Raw genomic sequence first — 8,153 nt, 5'->3', positions numbered from 1 at the left:
TATACATGAAACCAATAAGAAAAATGTTCTCACCTTGATATTTTTTCTTTCATAAGTAAATTATAAATAATTTTTGATGAAACATATATAAAATCTTTAAAATTGTTTATGAATATAATATATTATGTATGTATAATAATAAAATTTATGTATATAACTTGTTGGTTCGGTTCGGTTATTTCTTCGATTTTTTTCGAACAAAACCATAACCAAACCAATGACTATCGGTTCTTAACAATCTAAAACAAAACCAAACCAAAACCCAAATTAAATCGGTTTGGTTTAGTTTGGTTTTTTGGTTTGGATCAGTTTTTATCCAAACCATGAACACCCCTAACTGCGCTTTTGATCCCAACATATGAATAAAGCCGTATGGCCAGTTCGATGAAGAAGATAATTTTTTTAATTTTTTTTTGCGTTTCTTGACTAACTGAATCACATTGGCATAAATAATTAAACATATTCGAACACAAATTATAAAATATCAATTAAACTCTAAGCTTATGCTTTTCTGGACTAAAGAGAGACACAAAAATAAAAAATAAAAATGATAAATGACTTGGGTTCTTTCAAATCCATCCTCGCCCCGCACCCGCATTGGGCTTAGAAAATTTAGTTTTAACTCATCCCACCCCACCCAGCCAACCCTGCATGAGTTCGGAACCTATTTGAGCCATAAAAAGATAAAATTGTCCCAAATAAGTCATGATTTTAAAAAGTAACTAAAATAAGCTTAGTGTAGATTTTTATTCCGTTTTACCCAAAATATAAACGATAGACGTTAGTCCGTTAACGTCTATATTTTAACATAAAATTGATTTTTTTCACTTTATAAAGTGTAAATTTTCCTTACACTATATAAAATGTAAATTTTTCTTACACTTTTTAAGTGTAAGTTTTTCTTTCACTTTTTAAAGTGGAAGAAAAAAAAATTTGTTTTACAAAAAAGGATATTTTTTTCTGTTTGACATTAAATTGTGTCTCTTTATGTAGTTTTTACAGTGTTTGTCATACAATTATATTGATTTAACATATCATAAAAATAATAAAAAATTATTACATTATATATTTTTATTTTGTTTAATCTCAAAATTCCTTCAAGCTCTATTTAAGGATGCTCAAACATAACACCTTCAATATCTTTAATATTCTATTCTTCTTCATTTCAATCACAAAAAAGTCTTTTGAACCAAAAGTTAGAATTCCAATTTATTGGGATGGTGAAATTATGCATGACAGAAATACCGTTCATTATAATTGTCCTCTCAAACACAACGCTAAGTATTCACTTAATGTCTAATATGAAAAATTTCTTTCATCAATTTATAAAAAAATGGGTATAAATAGAATTGATTATAATTTGATTATACTTGAAATATACCCTACTTTATTTTTTATCACAATGTCAAGTAAATTTTGGAGAGCGGATTATCTATTATGACGAATCGTTGACAGACTTTTGGAGGGTTCCAAACGACTACATAGATCAAATCAAGTTAACAATGTTGGAAATCTTTGTTAAGAAGGAGCCTAAGACTAGTCAACGACGTTCTCTTTATCGCTCGATGTTCATCCCAATTAGAAAATCGTAATAGCCATGATAGATTCCCCATAACTCAATACAATGATTTCCTAACTGCCCATTATCAAAATATTGTTACCGATCGACATGATTTTGATTTTAGCGAAACTATTAATGAAAGTAATTAGTAATGCTTAATAATTATACTTTGATTATTATTTGTTGATTTTGCCTATTTTATTTGTAAATTTATATGATTTTTTTTTTTGCTGCTTCTACCTTTTAGAGGGAGAAAGTGGTAAGAATATGGAGTTTCCTGAAGAGATTAATAAAATCTCAGAAAAGTATGCTAGGAAACCGGTTCAAAGGATGTACTACTATCCTAGACCTACTCCCCAATATGTGCTCCTTGAAGAGCATGAACATATTATAACTAATAGTTATAATGGGAGAGAAATCTATGAATGAAACATAGTTGGGTTTACAGATAGACAGATCTATACGACCGTACATAGAATGCTTATGTACAATACTATCTGTAAGACGAACAAAAATAGTGATAAAACTATTGCTGATATGATAACAACGGGATTTACCGGCCAATTAAAAGGTTGGTGGGATAACTATCTCAATCAGGAGCAAAGAGATAAAATTTTCTTAGCAGTCAAACAAGAAGATCAAGGATTGACTCAAAACGCTGTCTATACTTTGGTTCTTAATATTATAGAATATTTTTCAGGAAGATGGTCTGATAATAGCGAAACCATCAGGACCTTACTCCAGAATATCAGATGTAAGACTCTTACATCATTCAGATTCTATAAGGACGTTTGAAGCAATATTTGCTGCTATTAGTTGTTTGTTTCCTAGCTGAGTGAGGATATGACCCCCTCTTGATGTGCTGCGTCCCCTTTCCTTCCTTGAAGGTGGAGGCCATGAAGGTCTCATCCTGAAAAGAAGAACAACAATTAGTCCAAATATTCTCTAGTCAGAAAATCAGACAAATTATTATCTGAACCCTTCTTATAATGAATCTCAAAATCAAAAGGTGCAAGTAACGCTTGCCACCTAGCAAACATCTGTTTAGAAACATCATGTTTACAATCTTTATTAAACATAAACTTAGCCGCTTGGCAATCAGTTTTCATAAGAAACTTTTGATTATAAAGTTCTACTTGAAATTTGAGAACACTTTTCACTATAGCCAAAAATTCTTTAGCTATAGTGGCATAATTATTTTGAGCTGCGTTCCATTTTCTTGAATTGAATTGGACGATATAATGTCATTTATTATCAGGCAATATTGCATCAATACTCGACCGTATCCTATATCTGAAGCATCTATCTCAACCGTCTTTTCCCAATTTGAATTGGCTAGAGTGAGACAAGCTTTATTTGACTAGTAGCAGCAAATATTGCTTCTACTAGTGATAGCGGTCTTAATATGAACCATCCTATGTATAAGGAATTCCTGGATTTTATGAAATCTAAAAAGGAAACGGATAATACTCCTCCAACTTATTCCACAGTTCTAGCGGATAAAGAAAGAACAGAAGTGTTTGATTTAAATGATAATAAGGAAGTTATACTCCGTTTAGAAAATAGTGATTTACGCTGGAAACATGGTCCATGGCAATTAATGGCCAGATATTTAGATTCAGTTTATTATACTACAACCACATATAAATACAGGATGCATTTTGAGATGATACTCTCAGCTACAGGGTCAGGTGAATTCCAACATTTTTACCCTTCTAATACAAGAAAAGTTTATAACTTTTCGAAGATAATATAAAGAGGGTTCTCACTCCGGAGGAATGAGGAATGAGCCCCTTAAAAGAAAGGGATTATATCCATCCTGAACAGAAAATTGTAGTAAAATACAATTACTGGGATTATGTTGACAGCTTTAATAAAGCTCTATTATATGAGAATGCTAATAAGAAACATTCATGGTTTATAAAGATTTGTTCAAATGTCTTTACTCAGCCAATCCCAAATTGATTTTGTAAATGGTGGACTTTATATGGTCCTTCAATAAAGATTCTACCGGAACAATACAAGAGTTTATATTCAGAATGGATAGACATATCCCCCAAGCTTAAATGGAGCAAGATAATATCTTCTTCAAAGGGATGTCTGTTATGTACCTTTTTTTTTATTTTATAGAATTTTCTTTTCCATGGATTATGAAATGGAATGTAGAAGTTCATAATACTTCTGAAGGATTCCCATGCCTACAACGAACTTTCTATACAAAGTTTTGGAGCAAGCTGATTAGCAAAGATCTTGAAGGCAAGGTTCATGGCCTGGAAATTCTGGACTTAATAAATGATTCGATTAATAAATATCATGTCCAGGAAATATCAAAACCACAAAAAGATATTCTTAGCCCATTTATTCTCTAGTCAGAAAATCAGGCAAACTATTATCTGAAACCCTTCTTATAATGAATCTCAAAATAAAAAAGGTGCAAGTAACGCTTGCCACCTAGCAAACATCTGTTTAGAAACATCATGTTTACAATCTTTCTTAAACATAAACTTAGCCGCTTGGCAATCAGTTTTTATAAGAAACTTTTGATTATAAAGATCTCCTTGAAATTTGAGAACACTTTTCACTATAGTCAAAATTTCTTTAGCTACAATGGCATAATTCTTTTGAGCTGCGTTCCATTTTCCTGAATCGAATTGGACGATATAATGTCGTTTATTATCAGGGTAATATTGCGTCAATACTCCACCGTATCCTATATCTGAAACATCGGTCTCAACTGTCTTTTCTCAATTTGGATTGGCTAGAGTGAGACAAGGAAGATGTTTAACCTTTTCCTTAATCCTTTTGATGGCTTCTGTATGATCATTCGACTAGGCTTTTGGATTGTTCTTAAGCCTGTCGTATAGGATAGCCGTATCAATAGCTAAATCTTTTATAAGCGGAGCAACTAATTAAGGCTTCCAAGAAATCTCTGCAATTGAGTCTTATTAGTAATGACATCAAGGAATTTAGAAGCAAATTCAATACTCCTATTAATAGGACAAATATTTCCTTTCTCACTATAATGACCCAAAAATCTTACCTTGGTCTGAAATAAAGCCATTTTAGGGGCAGATAAGACCAAGCCATTCTGAATGATTATCCTCTTGAATAAATCAAGATGTCGAAAATGGGTTTCTATATTTTTTGAAAATACCAGAATATCATCTATATAAACTATAATGAAATTACTATATGGCATGAAAATATCATTCATGATTTTTTGAAATTCTGATGGAGCGTTTTTCACCAAAAGGCATAACGTTCCATTCAAACTGACCCATAGGGACATTAATTGTTGTTTTAAACCTATTAAACTCAGCTATTTGAATCTTATTATTATTACTATTACTATTATTATTATTATTACTATTATTATTATTATTATTTTGTAGCGGTTTACCTCAGCATGAGAGTATTATTACTATTACTATTATTACTATTATTATTATTACTATTATTATTATTATTATTTTGTAGCGGTTTACCTCAGCATGAGATGAATATTGCTCCAAGTTATGAACTAAATAATTATTTTGGTCAGCCCTCATACTTTGAAATGACGGAAAATGTTGGGACATCCTTAAATTTTTATGTCTTGCCTACTTTTAATGCAGATGACTATTATCGGTACGTCCAACACTGGATATTTTTTAAAGTAAGTTTATTGTATGAGGTAAACATATATAGGGAAAATATCAGGCAAGATGAACCCATTGATCCTGTGAATATCAATGATTGTGACCTTCCAAATTATGGCTCACCGTCAACTAGTGATAGTGATGATTTGTTTAATGCAGAGATATCAGGAGATATTGTTTCATTTGAGGCATCATCTAGTGATGGTGGATTTTTGACGCCCAATCGATCACCAAAACCAATGTCCATGAGTCCGTTTCACGACGAAGAATATTTTCCACTACCGACTCAATAATTAGTAGTCACATCACCCACAATACGCATGCCTAAGTTTCGTTCTCATGAAATTTCTTATCTTGATCATCTCCCAAATGGTCCAGATATCTTTGTTGATACGCATGATGAATATAAATCACAACGTATGTGGCGTGAACCATAAGATTTTATAAATAGTGCTATTTATATTGAAAAAAGAATGTTGTTCAATTCAAAGAAACAGTTGCAAAGAGCAGTTAAGCTTCTACATTTAAAGAGAATGAGGGAGTACTCTACTATTAAATCGACAATGGAACATACATTGAAGAACATACATGTGATATGGGTATGTGCTGCGAAGGACATTTCAACTTGAATGTTGAGATGATTGCTTATGTCCTTTGTACTGATATAGAAAAAACACCAAGATACTATTTTATCCTTAGATTATTTTACTTTAATAAGGAAATATTGATTTTTATTTGATAATTAATATTATTTTTAATTTTCAGGTTTCCCACCAAAGATTGTCAAACAATTGTTCTTAAAGCATATGCCATTTCAATAAGCAGAAGAAAGACCTATCTTGAATGCAAACATGCTTTTGAAAAAGTCTATGATACTTGAGAGGGTTCTTTTATCGAGTTGTCGAGGTTCATGGAAGCTTTGAAACACTTCAATCCTGGAACAATAGTTGAATGGAAAATAGAGCAGCGAGTCGATGTCGTTGATAATGTATTCAACTATGTGTTCTAGACTTTCAAACCATGCATTGACGGAACACATATCTATGTAAAGGATGATATCAAGTTGTTGATTGCAATTGCAACAGATGATAACAATTCAATATTACCTTTGGCATTTGCAATAGTTGCGAATGAGATCATAGAGACATGGACGTTGTTTTTGAATCATTTCCACTTGTACATTGTCAAGGATCGTAGAGGCGTAACATTTATATCAAATAGACATCACATAATACATTTATCCGTATATAATTCTCTAAATTGGCGAGCCCCATTTGAATTTCATCGCTTTTGTTTAAGACATTTGAATGCCGTTTTTTTTAAAAAAAAGTTCAAAAAATACCCCTTTGAACAACCTTTTATGGATAGCTGTAATTGCAAATCACACTCAGATTTTTTTTTTAAAAAAAATGGAGATGATCAAGGAAATTAACGTGAAAGAATATGCGTGGTTAATGAAGAACGATCTTGACAAATGAACATTGCACAAGGATGGAGATAGGAGATGGGCTTGCTGACAACAAACAGTTCTGAGTCATTCAATGGACTGCTTAAATTAGCCAGGGACCTACCAGTTACTGCAATTGTGAGACTTACATATAATTAGATTGTGAAGCGGTTTGTTATAAGATCAAAATTTGCCAATCAACTAGTACAATAAAAGTAACAAAAACCATTCAAGATCTTTGAGGATAATTGTAAAAAGTCACAACGTCACCAGTGGCGAACCTAAAACTTTTATCAAGCAGGTTCAATAAATGAAGAAAAAAATCATAAAAAGCTAAAATAACTAAATTTTATTAATTAAGTTTAACAAAAATATAATTATTACTTAAATAATATATATATTTTTAAACAAATAATTTAATCCAAAAAATGAGGCTAAGCACAAGAAAATAGGTTATTTACTCCTAGTTTACATAGTAAAAGCGTTTCATTCATAAAGTTAGTTTTGTGTGTTGTTGACTTGTTCCGAACTCATGTCCTCCTCTTACAAAAACGAACACTCTTAACCGCTGGATCAAGACTATCATTTGTTTAAGGGGATCAAAATTTTATTTACACTAATAATTTTTCGAAGACATACCAAATATACCTATATATATTGTGTAATTGTTTTTATGAAGTGGGTTCAAATGAACCCTCATGACCCAACATAGGTCCGTTCCTGAGCGTCACACTCTCATCAACTATCACCAACAAATGGAAAACATATTTGAGGTGAAGACACATATGCACCATGGCAGTAGTGGTAATAAGCACATTGTAAATGCATCGCAAGAAATGTCAATGTGGTAAATGACAATCATACCATATTTTGTGTTCTCAAGCAAATTGGATATCAAGCATGAGAGAATATGGCATCAGAATTCAGCGTGTGTAGCTACAAAAAATGTCTACTCTGGATAATTCAATTCACTCAGCGGTGAAACGTACAAGAAAAGTGCAGATTACTTGGAGATTTTTCTAGGGATTGTATACGAAAATTCGCAGGAAATATTCCTGCGGATTTTCCTACCAAAATGAATCCGATAGTAAAACCTTCGTAGGTAATTATTTTCTGCGAATTTTAAAATCCCCAATTAATTTACCTAGGGATTTATATTTCACAGGTAAATTACTTGCGATTTTTCTTGCAAAAAATATTTAAAATATCCCAATTTTTTTTGGTAAAAATTAACAAAATAGGAATTTTCTTACCATTTTTTCACATGTAAAGCCGCATGAAAATATTCTAATAATTTTTTTAGAAAATTTCTTTTAAGCAAACATTAATTATTATCTCCTAATTAATCATTTAGTTTATTTTAACTCATACGCCTCTTCTTCTTGGTTAACTATATTTAATAGTGTATCATTGTCCACCTCTTCTTGATTACCTATATTTAATACCAATGTCCCCACCCATATTAAATTGTTAACTTAAACCGAACCCACTACCCAGTGCCCACCCC

This window comes from Solanum tuberosum, unplaced genomic scaffold (genome assembly GCF_000226075.1).
Source record: "Solanum tuberosum cultivar DM 1-3 516 R44 unplaced genomic scaffold, SolTub_3.0 scf00005, whole genome shotgun sequence".
Classification (NCBI taxonomy): domain Eukaryota; kingdom Viridiplantae; phylum Streptophyta; class Magnoliopsida; order Solanales; family Solanaceae; genus Solanum; species Solanum tuberosum.
Note: the sequence above shows the minus strand (reverse complement) of the source record.